Source organism: Mustelus asterias, chromosome 17, assembly GCF_964213995.1.
Source record: "Mustelus asterias chromosome 17, sMusAst1.hap1.1, whole genome shotgun sequence".
NCBI classification, from domain to species: Eukaryota; Metazoa; Chordata; class Chondrichthyes; order Carcharhiniformes; family Triakidae; genus Mustelus; species Mustelus asterias.
The window spans coordinates 28,012,137-28,031,992 of record NC_135817.1 but is presented as its reverse complement, the minus strand read 5'-3'; the positions used below and the strand labels follow the sequence as shown (position 1 = coordinate 28,031,992).

General features: G+C 45.8%; 1 pseudogene; it reads right to left on the bottom strand.

The window, feature by feature from the left end:
- Positions 1–1,787: 1,787 nt before the first annotated feature.
- LOC144506049 (histone H2B 1.1-like) lies at positions 1,788–2,154 on the bottom strand (annotated as a pseudogene).
- Positions 2,155–19,856: the final 17,702 nt, after the last annotated feature.

The window sequence follows — 19,856 nt, the reverse complement described above, 5'->3', positions numbered from 1 at the left end:
CATCTCACCAAGGCCATCCCCACACCCCCACTTCTTGCCTTCAAACAACCGCACAACCTCAAACAGACCATTGTCCGTAGCAAACTACCCAGCCTTCAGGAGAACAGTGACCATGACACCACACAACCCTGCCACAGGAACCTCTGCAAGACGTGCCGGATCATCTACACAGATGCCATCATCTTACGTGAGAGGAACATCTACCAGGTACACAGTACCTACTCTTGCAACTCGGCCAACGTTGTCTACCTGATACGCTGCAGGAAAGGATGTCCCGAGGCATGGTACACTGGGGAAACCATGTAGATGCTACGACAACGGATGAATGAACACCGCTCGACAATCACCAGGCAAGACTGTTCTCTTCCTGAGGGGGAGCACTTCAGCGGTCACGGGCATTCAGCCTCTGATCTTCGGGTAAGCGTTCTCCAAGGTTGCCTTCACGACACATGACAGCGCAGAGTCGCTGAGCAGAAACTGATAGCCAAGTTCCGCACACATGAGGACGGCCTAAACCGGGATGTTGGGTTTATGTCACATTATCAGTAACCCCCACAGCTTGCCTCCTGGATTTGCAGAATCTCACTGGCTGTCCTGTCTGGAGACAATACACATCTCTTTAACCTGTGCTTAATGCTCCCTCCACTCACATTGTCTGTATCTTTAAGACCTGGTTGGCTGTAGTGATTTGCATTCTAATCAGTATTCTGTAACTTGATTTTGTGTCTCTGTGCCCTGTTTGAGATCAAATTTCCACTCCACTGATGAAGGAGCAGCGCTCCGAAAGCTAATGACATTTGCTACCAAATAAACCTGTTGGACTTTAACCTGGTGTTGTTAAAACTCTTACTATTCTATGATCGAGCCAGTTCTGTATCCATCTTGCCAGCTCACCTCTGATCCCATGCGACTTCACCTTCTGCACCAGTCTGCCATGAGGGACCTTGTCAAAGACCTTACTGAAGTCCATGTAGACAACATCCACTGCCCTATCCTCATCAATCATCTTCATCACTTCCTCGAAAAACTCGGTCAAGTTAGTGAGGCATGACCTCCCCTTCACAAAACCATGTTGCCTCTCGCTAAATGTCCAGTTATTTACAAGCGGGAGTAAAGCCTGTCTCAAAGAATCCTCTCCAATAATTTCCCTACAACTGAGTTTAGGCTCACTGGCCTGTAATTACCTGGATTATTCTTGCTATCCTTCCTAAACAAAGGAAAAACATTGGCTATTCTCCAATCCTCTGTGATCTCTCCTGTAGTCAATGAACCTCCACTTTATCAATTCCAAGGAAAGGATATCCTTCCTTGGAAATGGATGCTAAAATTGTGCACAGAACTCCAGATCTGGTCTCACAAAAGCCCTAAAAAATGTCAGCAAAGCCTGTAAAAGTTTGTCTAATCCAATTCCGCTGGTCCACCAATTACCTTTGCATTCATGTTGCATTTAAGAAACTCCAGTATTAATTACTGCTCTCATGCTGCTCTCCTATCTTCGAGTTGTATAGCAGATCTGGATTTTTGTAATTTACTTGCCTCCAGAATTGTGGAAAACTTCACTTGTTCATTCATGAGTTTTAGTTGACAATTTTAAGAACTTCTATTAGAGCTTTCTTCTCCCAATTTTTGACATGTCTTTACCTCTTCAGAAACTGTGACTCATTACCTAAGCACTGGTATAGTGAAGGTGAGCAGAGGAGTTATAACGGGTGGGATATTCCCTGGCTCTGTGGCATTAGCAGATGAGGTGAAACTGGAGGGGTGTGTTTTTCACTACATGGCACGGTTTATATGGAGCTGGTGTACTTGGTCACCACCTTTGTCTCCTCCAACACAGCATGCTTGGACAGTTCCCCAGACAGCAGCAAGCACCTGGTCAGGATCTCCCAGGAGCTGATGGTCTGCCACTTATTGTAATGGGCTAGGCAGGAAGCCTCATCCACAATGCACTCGAAGATGTCGTTGATGAATGAGTTCATGATGCTCATGGTCTTGGAGGAGCTGCCGATGTTGGGGCGAACCTGTTTTGTCACTTTGTAGATGTAGAAATGCTCCTTCCTGGATTTCCTCCTCTTCTTCCCACCCTTCAGGGCCATTTTCTTGATGTTTTTTGGAACCCTTCATAGGAGGTGCTGCTTTCTTGTCTTCAGCCATGGTGCCGTTTCACTTCAGATACAAAATGGACAGAGAAAATAGTGGGAAACCACTTTGGGATGGCTGCGTGAGAGTTAGCAGTCTGCTGATATTTGGGCCTGGTGGCAATTCTTCATTTGCAAACCCAGCTGTAAGTACTGTCTTGATAGTGCATTGGTATTGCCATTTCCACTTGACTACATGGTGAGCTTTAAAATACATAGCTTTATAATACATCTGAAAAGATGAAGGTTGGAATTCTCTAACCTCGCCTGTGTCAGGGATGATCCAATCCCAATGCTGTGAACAAGCATCAAATTCTCTGTTTTTGCTGGCAGGGGTGCTAGGGTGTGCGAGATCAGAGAATTCTGGCCAAAAGTCAGATTTGAAAGGTTGTGCTTTCAGTCATTAGAGATACTGATTTAATTTCTTTGCTGTTTCAGAAAGTGACATGAAGTAAAATGGTGGAACTGAGGCACTACAATGAATATCTAATATGGCCACTATCATTTTGCCAAGATGCCATTTTTATTCGATCTTCTTTCATCCCATCAGGGAAATATTTTGACCCTTGTCCACTCTTCTGGAACCCTTGTCCATCCTTCCAGAACCCTTGTCCAACCTTCCAGAACCCTTGTCCAACCTTCCAGAACCTTTGTCCATCCTTCCAGAACCCTCACCCACCCTTCCAGAACCCTTGTCCACCCTGCCAGAACGCTTGTCAACCCTTCCAGAACCCTTGTCCACCCTGCCAGAACGCTTGTCCACCCTTCCAGAACCCTTGTCCACCCTGCCAGAACGCTTGTCAACCCTTCCAGAACCCTTGTCCACCCTTCTAGAACCCACATCTATGCTTCCAGAACCCTTGTCCAACCTTCCAGAACCCTCACCCACCCTTCCAGAACCCTTGTCCACCCTGCCAGAACGCTTGTCAACCCTTCCAGAACCCTTGTCCACCCTGCCAGAACGCTTGTCCACCCTTCCAGAACCCTTGTCCACCCTGCCAGAACGCTTGTCAACCCTTCCAGAACCCTTGTCCATCCTTCTAGAACCCACATCTATGCTTCCAGAACCCTTGTCCAACCTTCCAGAACCCTCACCCACCCTTCCAGAACCCTTGTCCACCCTGCCAGAACGCTTGTCAACCCTTCCAGAACCCTTGTCCACCCTGCCAGAACGCTTGTCCACCCTTCCAGAACCCTTGTCCACCCTGCCAGAACGCTTGTCAACCCTTCCAGAACCCTTGTCCATCCTTCTAGAACCCACGTCTATGCTTCCAGGACCATTGTCCATCCTTCTAGAACCCATGTCTATGCTTCCAGAACCATTGTTCAGCCTTCCTGAACTCCTGTCAACCCTTCCAGAACCCTTGTCCACTCTTATAGAACCCGTGTCTACACGGCCAGAACCCTTGCCCACCCTTCCAGAATCCCTGTCAACATTTCCAGAACCCTTGTCCATCCTTACAGAACCCATGTCCACCCTTCCAGACCTCTTGTCCATCCTTCCAGACCTCTTGTCCATCCTTCCAGAACCCTTGTCCATCCTTCCAGAACCCTTGTCCACCCTGCCAGAACCCTTGTCCACCCTGCCAGAACCCTTGTCCATCCTTCTAGAACCCACGTCTATGCTTCCAGAACCCTTTTCCATCCTTCTAGAACCCATGCCTATGCTTCCAGAACCATTGTTCAGCCTTCCTGAACCCCTGTCAACCTTTCAGAACCCATGTCTATGCTTCCAGAACCATTGTTCAGCCTTCCTGAACTCCTGTCAACCCTTACAGAACCCTTGTCCACTCTTATAGAACCCGTGTCTACACTTCCAGAACCCTTGCCCACCCTTCTAGAATCCCTGTCAACATTTCCAGAACCCTTGTCCATCCTTACAGAACCCATGTCCACCCTTCCAGACCTCTTGTCCATCCTTCCAGACCTCTTATCCATCCTTCCAGAACCCTTGTCCATCCTTCCGGAACCCTTGTCCACCCTGCCAGAACCCTTGTCCATCCTTCTAGAACCCACGTCTATGCTTCCAGAACCCTTGTCCATCCTTCTAGAACCCATGTCTATGCTTCCAGAACCATTTTTCAGCCTTCCTGAACCCCTGTCAACCCTTCCAGAACCCATGTCTATGCTTCCAGAACCATTGTTCAGCTTTCCTGAATCCCTGTCAATCCTTCCAGAACATTTGTCCACTCTTATAGAACTCATGTCTACACTTCCAGAACCCTTGCCCACCCTTCCAGAATCCCTGTCAACCTTTCTAGAACCCTTGTCCATCCTAAAAGAACCCATGTCTACGCTTGCAGAACCACTGCCTACCCTACTAGAACCCATGTCCACACTTCCAGAATCCCGTCAACCTTTCCAGAACCCCTATCCACCCCTCCAGAACCCTTGCCTATCCTTTCAGACTCTTGTCCACCCTTCCAGAACCCTTGTCCACTCTTCCAGAACCCTTGCCTACCCTTCTAGAATCATTGTCTATGCTTCCAGAACACTTGTACACCCTTTTTAGAACTAGGGAAATATTTTGTCATGCCAAATTTAGAGTATGAACTAGGGACAATCAGTGACATAAGGTTTCTGCATTTTTTTAATTTTTCACATCACTTTCATTATTATAGCAAAGCTTTGAAAAAGAGAAAAATGAGGCTTACCATCAATAAACCCTTTTAAATTAGGCAATTATGATGAAAGAAAGTTCCAAATTTAATTTGCACCTTTACTTGTATTCCTTGATTGCTTTTGAGTTTGAACAATGAGCACTGATGGCATTGAAAGGAAAAATTAACTTATTTGGAGTCAACTCGTGATATTTTGGTAACACCATTTCAATTGTCCATGTCAATATTTTTTCAAAAACAGTTTTCTCCAATCATGCATTAGTATTTACAATTTGATCAAGAGTATTTCCAAAATTAAAAAACTCAAAATAATAAAAGGTTGTTCTATTTTTGTTGACGTGTGTTCTTTTTAAAGAGCTGATAACTTTTAACACTTGGGCCTCAAAGACAATTGCATTAAATGGTTACATTCAGTTGTGACTTACCCAAAACAAACTTTCATGGTTAATTTTAATAAAGTGGACCCCTGCCTTCAATCAGTAAACAAAATGGACCCATAGATCAATGGTTGAATGCTCATTGCAAATTCTTCATTATTTGCTTTCTCCTGAGTTGCTGCGTTTCAATTGAAATAGCAACATAGCAGTCATATGTGTAGTCATTTGATATTATCTTAACTTTTTGATTATCCTGCCTGCTTTGGCTGATGTTTCAACTTTTCACATGGTTTGCTGTGCAACCTCACTATTTCCTTAAATTTTGCATTCTATTCTGCCTTGTCAACTTCAAGTCAACTGCAGGCATTACCCCTTCCCAGAATGTTCCTAATCTCCCAGCAGGAGTCACACAGGCACTACTGGTCCCTTAAAGTGTGGACCAGACACTATGGATTGCGAGGGCAAGTGAGGAGGTGAGTACCACTCAGCACTAATCTCCAGGATGCAAAAGGGCAAGTCAACTGCTGCCCTGGTACAGGGGCCTTCAAGATTTCTGGGGCTTGAGGGGGTCTGGGCTGGGCTGGAGGTCTTCAGGCTTGAGGTCGCCACTGGTTTGGGGCTCATGTAGTGAGTACTCTCTCTGGTTGCCGAAAGACCTTTGAGAGATTTCATAAGAGATTGAATTCAAAACTCACTAATGTTGCACCAGTTACTCTGCTCTCTGTCTGCATGAAAGGCTCTGTGATTTATTGTTGGAGGTGGGAGTAGAAGGTGGCATTTGTTGCCACCTTTCCTAGACAGGAAGGGGTTGTGAAGAGGAGTCCAGTGGGACTTGAGGAAGATGCTGAAGGGGGGGAGGGGGTGGGGTCGGGTGCTGGAAGACTGCGGGATGTCAGGGAATGAATGGCGTGATAGACGGGACTGATGCAAGGACGTGACCAGTGGAAACTTACCCTTGCAGCCTGAACAAGGTCTTCACTTCCTTTCAGCATTGGCAGCACTCCTCAGTGTCAGGCCATGGGCACTGACCACCGCAGCCACTGCATCCCAAACTGCACTGGCTTCACTACTTCTGGGTCTTCTACCCCTCCGAAGTACTGGGTTGCCCGCCTCCCCTCTATTCCATCCAGAAGCCTAGCAAGATCTACCTCCTTGAAGCATGGAGCTGCTCTCCGCGCTGCCACCCTCCTGCCTTGACTGGCTGTGAGTACAGGGGGAGCGTTTAAATGCAGATCCCCTTTGTTAACAGTGCACAGCTACAAGCCAGTTCGGGCAAATCACACACTTCAGGATTCCAAATTGGCATTATTCACATGGTGGTTCTTTCAGTGCATTAAGTGTGGGACCATTGCGTTCTGATTTACGCTGAACAATTCCACCTCTGATGTTTACAGATTGGGGAAAAGGCTATATTGTTTTATGCTGCACTGCATACAGTACATCATCGTATATTTATGTTTGACATACGCTGATGTATTTTTAAACTGCATTTCCATCACATCATTGTCATTGACAGCAGACAGAGCTTCAATGTAAGTGAAACCAAGCAGCGCTGTTGCTTCTAGAAATACAGAACCCACCTCAAGAGGTACCTTTCCCCATAATGGGGAAAGTAGAACGAAATCAATATAAAATGGTTGCCACCACCACTGCTACCAGGGTTTCTCCGGTGCGGTCTAGCAATGTGGTGATCTATGCAGTTATTTTTGTGTACTTAGTTATGCTATGGATTCTGAGCTGTGATGCAAACAGGATGCATGCCCACTGCAGCAGAAATCCTGGCATAGAAGTTATTAATTGTATCACGTAGTGCGTGATTTTATAAAATGGGTTGTGAGGCTATTACAAAGATAAAAGGTCACATTTATTTTCTTGGATTGAAATCCATTATTTGACTTGAATGGAAGTGAAAAAAAAGAATCATCTCAATGACGTTGTTTAGAAAATAACCATTGCAACCTCCAATTGCACTTTGCAATTTGTGCCATCCAATATCTTTGAACTTATTTCAATTGATCTAATAATATTATTATTGAAAGTCAGGTAAACAAGATGAGTCGAGTTACTCCAAACTGATTATTATGTAGAGTAGTTGGTGAGTATACTACCATTTGCACTTTAAGACCAAAATTAAAATCAACTCAAATAGATGGGCTCAAAGATTTATCTCCATGTTTGCTTTATCTTTCTGCTGCAGACTGATTTTTGAATAGTCAGTCACCAATGAACCTGTGTTAGCAGTACAAATCTGTTTATTATGCTGTACTAATTAGGCAATCATACTCAGAGGAATCTTGAGAACAGTGTGGGAAATGAAATGTCAGGATAGGGCAATAGTGGGTGGTCCTGGAAGCAGCCACTAAGCCACAATGAGACTAATTTTCAATAGTTACCACAGGTGTATGTGCTTGAGATTTATATTTTCATGATTTTGCTTTCACCACTCAGCAAACTTTTAAAAGTTTTATTTGAACTTTTGAAGCGAATGCTGGAAATCTGAAATATATGGCTGGAATTCTCCGGCCGTTCACGCCCTGCCGTTGCTGCCAGAGAGGTCGGAAAATTGGCGCTCAGCCAAATCTCAGTTCACTGCAGCAGAATTTTGCTGGCATGAATGGCCGGAGAATCCCGCTTTATGTTTTCCTCAATGTCTAAGTATAATTCAACGCAAATCTGCACTGCTGGCATTTTTAATGAAGCAAATAAAGACCATTGAGTCCTAATTGGTTAATTGATGTTATATTGTAGTGATAAGCATGGGATCAATTACTAATATAGTTTGTTATGAATCCAGGAACATCATTATTCTATTTAATTTCTGTAGACAATGTAAGTTATCTGTACCTTTGCATTGTGATTATGTCTGTGAGAGAATGCAGATCTGAACAAATGCTGTTTTGGATTTCATGCAGAACTTCAATGTTATTGATGAGTTATATTCCTAAAGCCAGTTAAATTCATAATCATTGTAAAGTGACATTTTAATAATCTGAGTAGTGTTCAGCAGTGAACTTAATTCTTGTTTAAAAAGCCCAAATCTTTTGCAATTAAAATCATGATGTTAAAAGTACTGCTGATAAAAGACATATACTAATTAACAAGAACCTTTTCTTTGCAGGCAGAAAGAACATGCACACACACTGTGCCTATTTCAGCTGAACAAAATAAATGATAGTCATTCACTGGTTCATTCCACAGAGAAATGCCTTGGCCAATCAGAGTCAAGTTGCCTGGTTTAAATCTCAAAACAATACTTGACTGTTAACTATCAGTCACCATCATCAACAAGTATTCTCCATGGCAATACCTCTCACAATCTGAGTTCACTTGACAACCAATCAGCATCCTCTTCGCATATAGTATAAAGTTGCTGTTTCCCCTGAAATTAGTATTCCTGCAATTTTCCTGATGAATGCAAGATGAAAAGCTTCAACAAAATATCTTTTTTCAGCAATACTCAAATTCTGTAAATGGCCAAATGTTAAAGGTCTAGGTTTAAATTTAAACAAAACATTTTTTAAAATTACGACTAATGCACCGTTATCTGCTCTTTCCATTTGTTTCCCCAAATAGGTAGACTCATATAGGTAGGCAAAAATATGGTCTGTTCTTGCATGGAGACACCAAATTGATGATCAAACAAGATCAGTATTAATGTTGTTATGTTTTGGGGGGATTTGAATTTTAGATGCAATATGGCACTGGTTTAATTTTTATTATGACCAACCTGGTATAACTGGTGGTAGCCTGAAAAGGATGTTGGGCCAATTACTGTCTCAGTTATATTGGCATTATCATTTCAATAGGGCCCTGAGCAGGATAGGTTGTTTAAGGTAGGAGGCTGCTTTTAGCATGTAAACAAGACTGCTATGGTATCCCTTGGAACTAGATTGCAATTTTGAGGTACAAATGCACGGAGCATACATTTAAAGTGATCCCTTGAGACAATGCTGAACATAGCCCAAAGAAATGTTTTAACTGTTATTTTTGTGGAAATAAGAGCGGAAGAATGCTCCCCCTGATTGCACATAAATACTGCAATCCAGGCACAGGTGTTGATTCCCCCACCCTCCTCCTTAGAACCCCTTTTTCCAGGTTAGCCTCCCTGCTTCTGAAGCTACATGGGTTGTATTAAAATAGAGTTGAAAATTTTCAGCAAAACAGGGTGAGGCATTCTCAAGTGGTATTAAGAAAGAATTTCAAAAGCTGAGACTTCTGTTTTTTTTTAAGGATTGTTTCCATGTTGTTTTTTGTATATAGTAAGGTAGTAATTTGATTAAAAAGTACTTCAATTTTTGATCATTTAAATCCCAAACACTTACAATTTCCTTTTGAGCTGTTTCTGCTTTTACAATCTTCATTAATCAGCTTCATGCAGCTTGAAAAACAAGTATTCCTTCCAGTTAGTGCCAATGGTGCTTGAATTCACAATTTTGACTTTATTGGTTAATTGGAAAGATATCTTAATCAGTTACAAAGAACTTTATTGGACCTTTAATTGTGATGCTATGAAGCAAGAAACTAATACAATTGTTATTTGCTTCAGAAAGGACCTACAGCACAAGAAGTACTGCTGTGCCCCTTACATTTTTATCATCTGAAATATGATGAGAGTTCTCAGTTCAGTTCTCAGAATCTGTTTCTCAAGACTCAATGTTGAGTTCAGCAACTTTAGATTTTGGACTTTCTCCTCCAATCTTGGAACCCCCCTTTTTTCTCTTTTTTAATATTCCATACACTTATTGCCTCAATGCAAAACACCCCCTCCCCCCTCATACGAGTCCGTCTATCGCCATCTGTTCATAAAGTTGCTACTTTTTATTGCAGTTTCTTTTGCTCTATTATTCTTCCTCCTTTCAGTTCCAATGAAGGGTCCATGACTAAAAATGTTAACTCTGTTTCTCTCCTGACAGATGCTGACAGACCTGCTGAGTTTTTCCAGTGCTCTCTTTTCTTGTTTCAGATTCCCACATCTGCAGTATTTTGCTTATTTTGGTGAAAAATATGTATTTGGTAGTATAAAGTTAAACAAAAATAACTTTTTTTCTGTGTAGGTTTCTTTGTGAAAATTGATATGTAATGCATCATTGATGGACTGATCATTTTTCAACCGACAGTGATTTATTGGCTACGTTATGTACAATAAATATTTCTATTGTCTGATTTAACTGAAAGCAGTTTCTTCATTTTAAAAATTGATTTTTAAAATTCTCATCCCTATTTTCAAACCCTTCAATGGCTTCACTCCTTTCTATCTCTGTTAAATCTTCCAGCCAGACAACCCTCCAAGATCTCAGTACTCCTCCAATTCTAATCTCTCCAGATTCTCCCATTTGATTTACTCCTTGTGCTATAACCTCTAGAATATCTTCCCTAAATTTCTCTGTCTTTCTACATTTCTCTTGCATCCTTTAAGGCATTTTTTAAAATGTGACTTAAAAGCAGAAAATGCTGGATAAATTCGACAGGCCTGGTAGCATCTGCAGAGAGAAAAACACAGTTAACATTTTGAGTTCATTGACCCTTCTACAGAACCCTTCCAGCATCTGCAGTATTTTGCTTCTCCTTAATGTGACTGTCTCAAATTTTCACAGTCCTGTGAAAAGCCTTGGTACATTGCATAAAGACTATATAACTGCTGCTGTTGTAGTTGGGTTTTATTGCTTGCAGCAATAATTTTGAGTCCCACCATTGAATGCTGAATGCATGGATGTGCAATCTTCATTTATTTTTAAGTTGTGGGTGTCCAAATGTTTCTGTCTTAATGGACCACTTAGTTTTTCTACAGTTGAGGAAATTATGCTACAATCAGTCCCTACCAAAGCACGATGGAGTTGAGCACAGCAAGATAACAGATGGCACAACTAGGAACTTTTTCACCAGGGTTTTGCCACTGGATGGCTAAGACTTACAGGTTTTTGGGGGTAGGTGGGATGCAGATTTGAGGTTACTATCAGAACTGCCATAAGGTGGCATTAGGGCAGCATGGTGGCACAGTAGAGCACTGCTGCTTCACAGCTCCATGTTCTCCCCGTGTCTGTGCGGGTTTCCTCCCATAGTCCAAAATGTGGAAGTTAGGTGGATTAGTCATGCTAAATTACCCCTTAGTTTCTGAAGATGTGTAGATTACGGTGATTAGCCATGGGAAATATGTGAGATTAAGGGGATAGGGCAGGGGAGAGGATCTGGGTAAGATACTCTGTCAGGGAGTTGGTGCAGACTCAATGGGCTGAATGGCCTCTTCTGCACTGTAGGAATTCTATGATCTTATGAAATGGTGGAGCAAACCCATAGAGCCGATTGACCTACTCCTACTCCTTGTTCGGATTCCGGATGTAAAGTGGAAGATCCAGATATAAGCAGAGGAATAACTATGAAACAGCATGTGCTCAACCCTGTTTCTATTATCATCCCATCATCAGGGACTTCGAAATATGGTCGGATGATTGAAAGGGCAGAATACAATACAAATCTGATCTATGGGAGGAAACTAGTATATTTTATTTTATTAGTATTTTTCCTCCTAAACATATAGTACATTGTCGTTCTTCCCAACACTAGGGTATTAACAAGCAAGAATAGCTTGCTGAATCACCACTTAGGTCTAAATAAATAAAGCACATGCTTTTTCTTTTGAATCATCTCAGCAATAATCCAGAGCATAGAATGTACAGCCTCTGAGCACACATTGTACCATAGATCATGGGCAAAGAATCTTTTCTGGAAAGAAAATATCTAATCCATGCTCGTGCTCAGAAACAGTTTAGAAATTAAGGCCCAATGACTACCTTTTTAATCAGATATAAGGAGTATGAACATATTTGAATGCATTAAAAGCACATTCACTTGATACAAAGCTATTTAATTTATTTATCATTGCTATTTTATACATTCTAATACACAAAATATACATGAGCCAGAATTTTGCCTGCCCTCAGATGCATTCTGCGGTGGGGTGGTGAGAGTGAAGCAATTGCATGGATGAGCTTCCCTCTGGGATCCCGTCCACCATGACCTAGACACAATTTAAGAATTTTCTGGTTTTCAGATGAGCGTGGCTGGAAAATTCTGCCTGAGGTGTTTTCTTTTGAGGTTCATCCTGAGCAGTTTCGTGACGCCGGACTCTGTGTTCTATGGGCTGTTCCCAGGGACACAAACCAAGATAAAAATCCGGTGTTGCTGGAGGATCATCAACTCAGTGAAAGACGCTCTTTGGTCTGCCCGTAACTTGTTGGTCTTCCAGTACAAGGAGTTGTCCCCAACTGAGTGTTGCAGACTGCTGCATTCCAAAGACCAGGACTACATACTGAGTGATTCGCTAAAGCTTGTGGCAGCCGCCGCAGAAGTGCAATGGGGAAGGTCGCTGTCTAAGACCTTTCAGCCATAGTGAACTGATGGGAGTGGAATCCACTTGGGCTGAAGGATTCACTGAATGTATACAATGAATTGTATTGAAGCACATCGGAGTTCAACTTGACAACTTTTAAATACACTTGCACCATTTGTAAGGACCATTTTGAAATGTCCGTAATGTTTCTTTGACTGTATTGAAGCAAGTCAAGTGTAACTTGATACATGCAGAGAATATGAATAGAGGATTGGTTAACTAACAGAAAGCAAAGAGTGGAGGTAAATGGGTGTTTTTCTGGTTGGCGATCAGTGACTAATGGTGTGCCTCCGGGATCAGTGTTGGGACCGCAATTGTTTATGATTTACATAGATGATTTGGAGTTGGGGACCAAGTGTAGTGTGTCAAAATTCGCAGATGACACTAAGATGGGTGGCAGAGCAAAGTGTGCAGAGAACACAAAGTCTACAAAGGGATATGTATAGTCTAAGTGAATGGGCGAGGGTCTGGCAGGTGGAGTACGACGTTGGTAAATGTGATGTCATCCATTTTTGGTAGGAATAACAGCAAAATGGATTATTATTTAAAAGGTAAAAAATTGCAGCATGCTGCTGTGCACAGGGACCTGGGTGTTCTCGTGCAGGAATCTCAAGGAGTTGGTTTGCACGTACAGCAGGTAATTATTAATGGAATTTTGTCCTTCATTGCTAGAGGGATGGAGTTTAAAAACAGTGAGGTTGTGTTGCAGCTGTATAAGGTGCTGGTGAGGCCACACCTGGAGTACTGTGTACAGTTTTGGTCTCCTTACTTGAGAAAGGATATACTGGCACTGGAGGGGGTGCAGAGGAGATTCACTAGATTGATTCCGGAGTTGAGAGGGTTGGCTTATGAGGAGAGACTGAGTAGACTGCGGCTATACTCATTGTAATTCAGAAGAATGAGGGGAGATCTTATAGAAACATATGAGATTATGAAGGGAATAGATAAGATAGAAGCAGGGAAGTTGTTTCCACTGGCGGGTGATAGGGGGCATAGCCTCAAAATAAGGGGAAGCAGATTTAGGACTGAGTTGAGGAGGAACTTCTTCACACAAAGGGTTGTGAATCTGTGGAATTCCCTGCCCAGTGAAGCAGTTGAGGCTACCTCATTGAATGTTTTTAAGGCAAGGATAGATACATTTTTAAACAGTAAAGGAATTAAAGGTTATGGTGAGCGGGCGGGTAAGTGGAGCTGAGTCCACAAAAAGATCAGCCATGATCTTATTGAATGGCGGAGCATGCTCGAGGGGCCAGATGGCCTACTCCTGCTCCTAGTTCTTATGTTCTTATTAACCTGAATATAATTGCACTGTGTGTGATGGCCATTCTCGAATGTTTGTAATGTTCTTGATGCACTATCAATTACGACACGAAGACTTCTGAGAGTGAGGGAAAACTAATAGGCTTTTATTCACTGAGAACAGGAGCACACCCTTGTAGCTGACCTGGTCTGAACTGAGGCAAGGAGGAGGGACTATCACCTTTATACCCCACTCTGGGTGGAAAGGGAGGGGTCTCGGGTGGAAAGGGAGGAGTCTCGGGCCAGGTGCAGCTGTAGTAACAGTGGTTCACCACATTCACCCCTCCTTTAAAAAGTGTCCGGCGGGGTGGGTGGAACCATATGTACAAGCTGAGGTGAGGCGTCGTCCCTTCACAGGTTCAGCCAGTCAGGCGGCTTGACCAGTCGTTGTGACCGCCGCAGTACCGGTTGGGGGGTTGCTGCTGGTGGCAGGGTGGAGCCGTTCAAATCCGCCATCGTCCCTTCTGGTCAGGTCCTGCGTGGTGACTCCGGGGGCTCAGGCGAGCTGCATACAAGGGGCAAAGATGTAAGCAGACCTGGTGCTACCTGAGCAGAGGGGTTTAGGGGTGTGGGGTGTCATCGTGGACTCCGGGGCACCCAGAGGCGCCAGGTCCCAGATAGAGACCGTGTCCTCCCGCCCATCGTGGTATGCCACAAGGCATATTGGGGGTTGGCGTGGAGGAGCTGGACTTTTTCCACTAGTGGATCCGACTTATGGGGTCGTACATGCCTCTGGAGCAGAACTGGGCCTGGGTACGCCAGCCACGACGGTAGTGCGATTCCCGAGGAGGACTTCCTCGGGAAAGCAAACATCCGCTCGTGGGGGGTGGCGTTGGTGGCTGTACACAGGAGGGACCGGATTGAGTGTACTTCTTCAGGGAGTACTTCTTGCCAGTGGGAGACTGGAAGGCCTTTAGACCGTAGCGCTAGTAGAACGGCCTTCCAGACTGTCGCGTTCTCCCTCTCCACCTGTCCGTTACCCCTGGGGTTGCAGCTAGCAGTCCTACTCGAGGCCATGCCCTTGGAGATCAGGTACTAACGCAGCTCATCGCTCATGAATGAGGATCCCCGGTCACTGTGGATATAGTTGGGGTACCCGAACAGGATGAAGAGGCCCTGCAGGGCCTTGACGACCGTGGTCGAGGTCATGTCTGAGCAGGGGATGGCAAAGGGGAATCGGGAGTACTCATCTATCACGTTGAGGAAATAGATATTATGGTCAGAAGAAGGAAGGGGCCCTTTGAAATCGACGCTGAGGCGTTCAAAAGGGCGGGTGGCTTTTATGAGGTGTGCCCGATCCGCCCGATAGAAGTGCGGCTTACATTCTGCGCAGACCGGACAGTGTCCGGTTATAGACCGGATGTCCTCAACAGAATAGGGCAGATTACGAGCTTTAATAAAATGGTAGAGCCTGGTGACCCCCGGGTGACAGAGGTCATTGTGGAGAGTCTGTAATTGGTTCACCTGCGCGCTAGCACATGTTCCGCGAGACAGGGCGTCTGGAGGCTCATTGAGCTTCCCGGGCCGGTATAAGATATCATAATTGTAGGTGGAGAGCTCAATCCTCCACCTCAGTATCTTATCATTCTTAATCTTGCCCCTCTGCGCGTTGTTGAGCATGAAAGCCACTGAACGTTGGTCTGTGAGCAAGGTGAACCGTCGGCCAGCTAGGTAGCGGCGCCAGTGTCGCACTGCTTCGACGATGGCCTGAGCCTCCTTCTCGACTGAGGAGTGTCGGATTTCCGAGCCCTGAAGGGTTTGTGAGAAGAAGGCTACGGGTCTGCCCGCCTGGTTGAGGGTGGCGGCCAGGGCGAAGTCAGACGCATCACTCTCCACCTGAAAGGGGATTGACTCGTCCACAGTGTGCATCATGGCCTTTGCGATGTCCACCTTGATGCGGTTGAAGGCCGAGCGGGCCTCTCCCGACAGGGGAAAAAGGGTGGATTTGATAAGTGGACGGGCATTATCCGTGTAATTAGGGACCCACTGGGCGTAGTATGAGAAGAAGCCCAGGCATCTCCTCAGTGCTTTAAGCGTGGTCGGGAGGGGGAGTTCCATAAGGGGGCGCATGCGGTTGGGATCGGGGCCAGTGACCCCGTTTTCCACCACATATCGCAGGATGGTGAGGCGGTGAGTGCGGAAGACACACTTCTCCTTTATTATAGGTCAGATTTAGGAGAGCGGCCGTACGGCGGAATTTGTTAAGGTTGGCGTCGTGGTCCTGCTGATCATGGCCACAGATGGTGACGGAAAGGTAGCTCGCAGCCCGTTCTGGTCCACCATTCGGTCCATTTCGCGCTGGAAGACCGAGACCCCGTTGGTGACGCCGAAGGGAACCCTAAGAAAGTGGTAGAGGCGGCCATCCGCCTTGAAAGCCGTATATTTGCGGTCCTCTGGGCGGATGGGGAGCTGGTGGTAAGCCGATTTGAGGTCGATCGTGGAGAACACCCGGTATTGCGCAATCCGATTGACCATGTCGGATATGCGCGGAAGGGGATACGCATCCAGCTGCGTGTACCGGTTGATGGTCTGACTATAATCGATGACCATCCGGTGTTTCTCCCCAGTTTTGACCACTACCACCTGCGCTCTCCAAGGGCTGGTGCTCGCCTCAATGATCCCTTCCTTCAGGAGCCGCTGGACCGCGGACCTAATGAAGGTCCTGTCCCCCGCACTGTACCGTCTGCTCTTAGTGGCAATGGGCTTACACTCGGGGGTGATGTGTTCGAACAGCGATGGGGGGGGTGACTTGGAGGGTCGAAAGGTGCGGTGGTGCGCGGTGGGTAGTCCAGTAACTGAGGGTTGCAGACCGAGATCGGGGAAAGGGGCCCGTTGTACTGTAGTGCTCTTAAGATGTGTCATGAAATCGAGGCCTAAGAGTACGGGAGCGCAGAGGTGTGGGAGCACCAGGAGCTTAAAATTTGCGTAATCGGTCCCCCGAACCGTAAGAGTCACCACACAGTACCCGATGACATCCACGGAGCGGGACTTTGAGGCCAAGGAAATGGTTTGTTTGACTGGCTGTACCAAAAGGGCATAGCGACGCACAGTATCAGGGTGGATAAAGCTCCCCGTACTCCCCCTGTCAAACAAACAATTTCCTGCACGGCCGTTTACCTGTATGTCCATCATAGACCTGGCGAGTTGATGTGGACGAGACTGGTCCAGCTGGATTGCTGCCACTGTAGATCCCGAAGAGTCATCAGCCGGCGTCCAACATGGCGGCTCCCCTGTCTCGCATGCGGTCAGCTGCGTCCAAGATGGCGGCCCCCTTGACTCCCACACGGCCGATGGCGTCCAAAATGGCAGCTCCCCGGGCTCACACGTGGTCGCTGGTGTCCACGATGGCAGCCCCCTTGACTCCCACGCGGCTGATAGCGATCGTGTTTTCTGTTCCCTTGGGTCGCATGCAGCGCTATTGGGTTTCGACTTTGCCTTGCAGACTTTCGCGTAGTGGCCTTTCTTTCCACACCCTGAGCAGAACGCCTCCCTTGCCAGGCAGCGTTGTTGGGGGTGTTTCGCTAGGCCGCAGAAGTAACACTTCGGGGCTGCCGCGGCCGTTGAGTCATTGGTGGGGCGCTGTGTGGCATAAGTCGGAGGCCCTCCTAGGTACTGGGATGATATTGGCCGTGAGGCCCACGATGTCACGTGGTCGGGCGTGTACGCCTCGAGGTTACGTGATGCTACCACGAGGGACTCAGTGGGCGCTACAGTTTTTGGAAGATCTAGCCCACCTTGTTCTAGCAGGCGCTGTCGAATGCAGTTGGATGCGATGCCCGTAACGTAGGCATCGCGGATCAAGTCCTCCGTATACTGCGCAGCAGATACAGCCTTGCAGTTACAAGCCCTGCCGAGCGCACGGAGTTCGCGGAGGAACTGTGCATTTGATTCCCCCGGCCGTTGTTTACGGGTAGCTAGCAGATGCCTGGCGTAGACTTCGTTCGTCTGTTGGCTTATTGGCTCTTTAAGAGCACTAGCGCATCAGCGTACGTTTCTGCGTCACAGATGGTGGCAAAAACTGCGTCGCTTACCCGGGCGTTGAGCACGTGTAGCTTGTCTGCATCGGACCGGACGACCGTGGAGGCTCTGAGGAAGGCTTCGAAGCACTTCAGCCAGTGATTAAAGCTGTTGGCTGCCCCGGATCCAAATTTAGGGTGTCAGGCTTTAAAAGCTGCTCCATCCTGTTTTGTTTTTCTCAGTGAATAAAATTGATGCACTATCAATTACGACACGAAGACTTCTGAGAGTGAGGGAAAACTAATAGGCTTTTATTCACTGAGAACAGGAGCACACCCTTGTAGCTGACCTGGTCTGAACTGAGGCAAGGAGGAGGGACCATCACCTTTATACCCCACTCTGGGTGGAAAGGGAGGGGTCTTAGGTGGAAAGGGAGGAGTCTCGGGCCAGGTGCAGCATGGGTGTGTCCAGGTACATACATGTAGTAACAGTAGTTCACCACATTTCTTTCAGCTATTTTATGAATAAAGTATACTTTTGCAAAAAACAGGTGACATGGGCAGGGACTCAGATGGGTGGGTGCTGGCTCAGTCAGGGTGTGAAACAGGAAAGGGTTCTGCCCTTAATCTCGGGCAGATTGTGGGGGGGGGGGGGGTGGTGGGGGAGGTGACAGGGAGGAAGGGGGGCGGCACCACAATTGGAAGGCCCCTTCTGATTCGGGATGCCTTCCTCTCAGGAACCTCAGACTTCCAGCCCACCTACCCTTGCCCGGCCTACCCCTAACAACAAGATCGCAAAACCCCCCGGCCCCCATCACGATGGAACTGTGAAAGCTGCCAAAGGATACTAGATGAGTTAGCATAGAGGGGGATAGGGAAAAGGGTGGTGGGTGGGGTTTATTTCCCAAATGATTTATGGCCCTGCACCATAGTAGTATGCTAATTAGCCTGGCACATAGTGAGTGATACTGTGGCTGGGCTTCTGTTGCAATGGAGGATGGCACTGAGGTTTGGAAAAACTGGGTATGATCCTAGCATTGTGCAAATATCCTTTAACCTTGGAAAACCATGAAAGGGGAACCTGATATTTGAGGGTTGGAATGTTGGGGTTCACTCACCAGCAGATTTCAACAATACCAACTTGAATTTATATAGAACTTTAATATAGTAAAATACTCCAAAATGCTTATAAAATTCAATCAAAATTTGAAACAAGCCATTTAAGGAGATATTAGGACAGATGGCCAAAAGCTTGATCATAGGTGCAGGTTTTAAGAAACATCTTAAAGGAGGAGAGAATGGTGGATAGTTTAAAGTGAAGAATTCCATAATTTCTGGTGTCTTTTCAGCAATAAGGAGGGGCAGAGGCAATCAGCCTGACAGAATAAAAGATAAATATAGACTTGCAGTTAGATAGTAGCTTTCATGACCAATAAACATTCGAAGTGGTTGACAGCCAACAAAGTGCTTTTAAGTGTGGCCATAGCTGAAAATTAGGAAAGATGGCAATCAATTTGAGATAATGTGAAGATGCCGGCATTGGACTAGGGTAAACACAGTAAGAAATCTCACAACACCAGGGTAAAGTCTAACAGGTTTATTTGGTAGCACAAGCCACTAGCTTTCGGAGCACTGCCCCTTCATCAGGTAATGATGAATGGGCAGCGCTCCAAAAGCTAGTGGCTTGTGCTACCAAATAAACCTGTTGGACTTTAACCTGGTGTTGTGAGGCTTCTTACTGTAATCAATTTGAGCACAGCCAGCTCCCACAAATAGCAATCTGTTAATGAACAGATTATCTGTTTTTGTGATATTGATTGAGGACCAAATATTGGTCAGGATATCAAAGATAACTCCTCTCGCTCTATTTCAAAATAATGACATGGACACCACCACCTGAGCGGCACGGTAGCACAGTGGTTAGCACTGCTGCTTCACAGCTCCAGGGACCTGGGTTCGATTCCCGGCTTGGGTCACTGTCTGTGTGGAGTTTGCACATTCTCCTCATGTCAGTGTGGGTTTCCTCCGGGTGCTCCGGTTTCCTCCCACAGTCCAAAGATGTGCGGGTTAGGTTGATT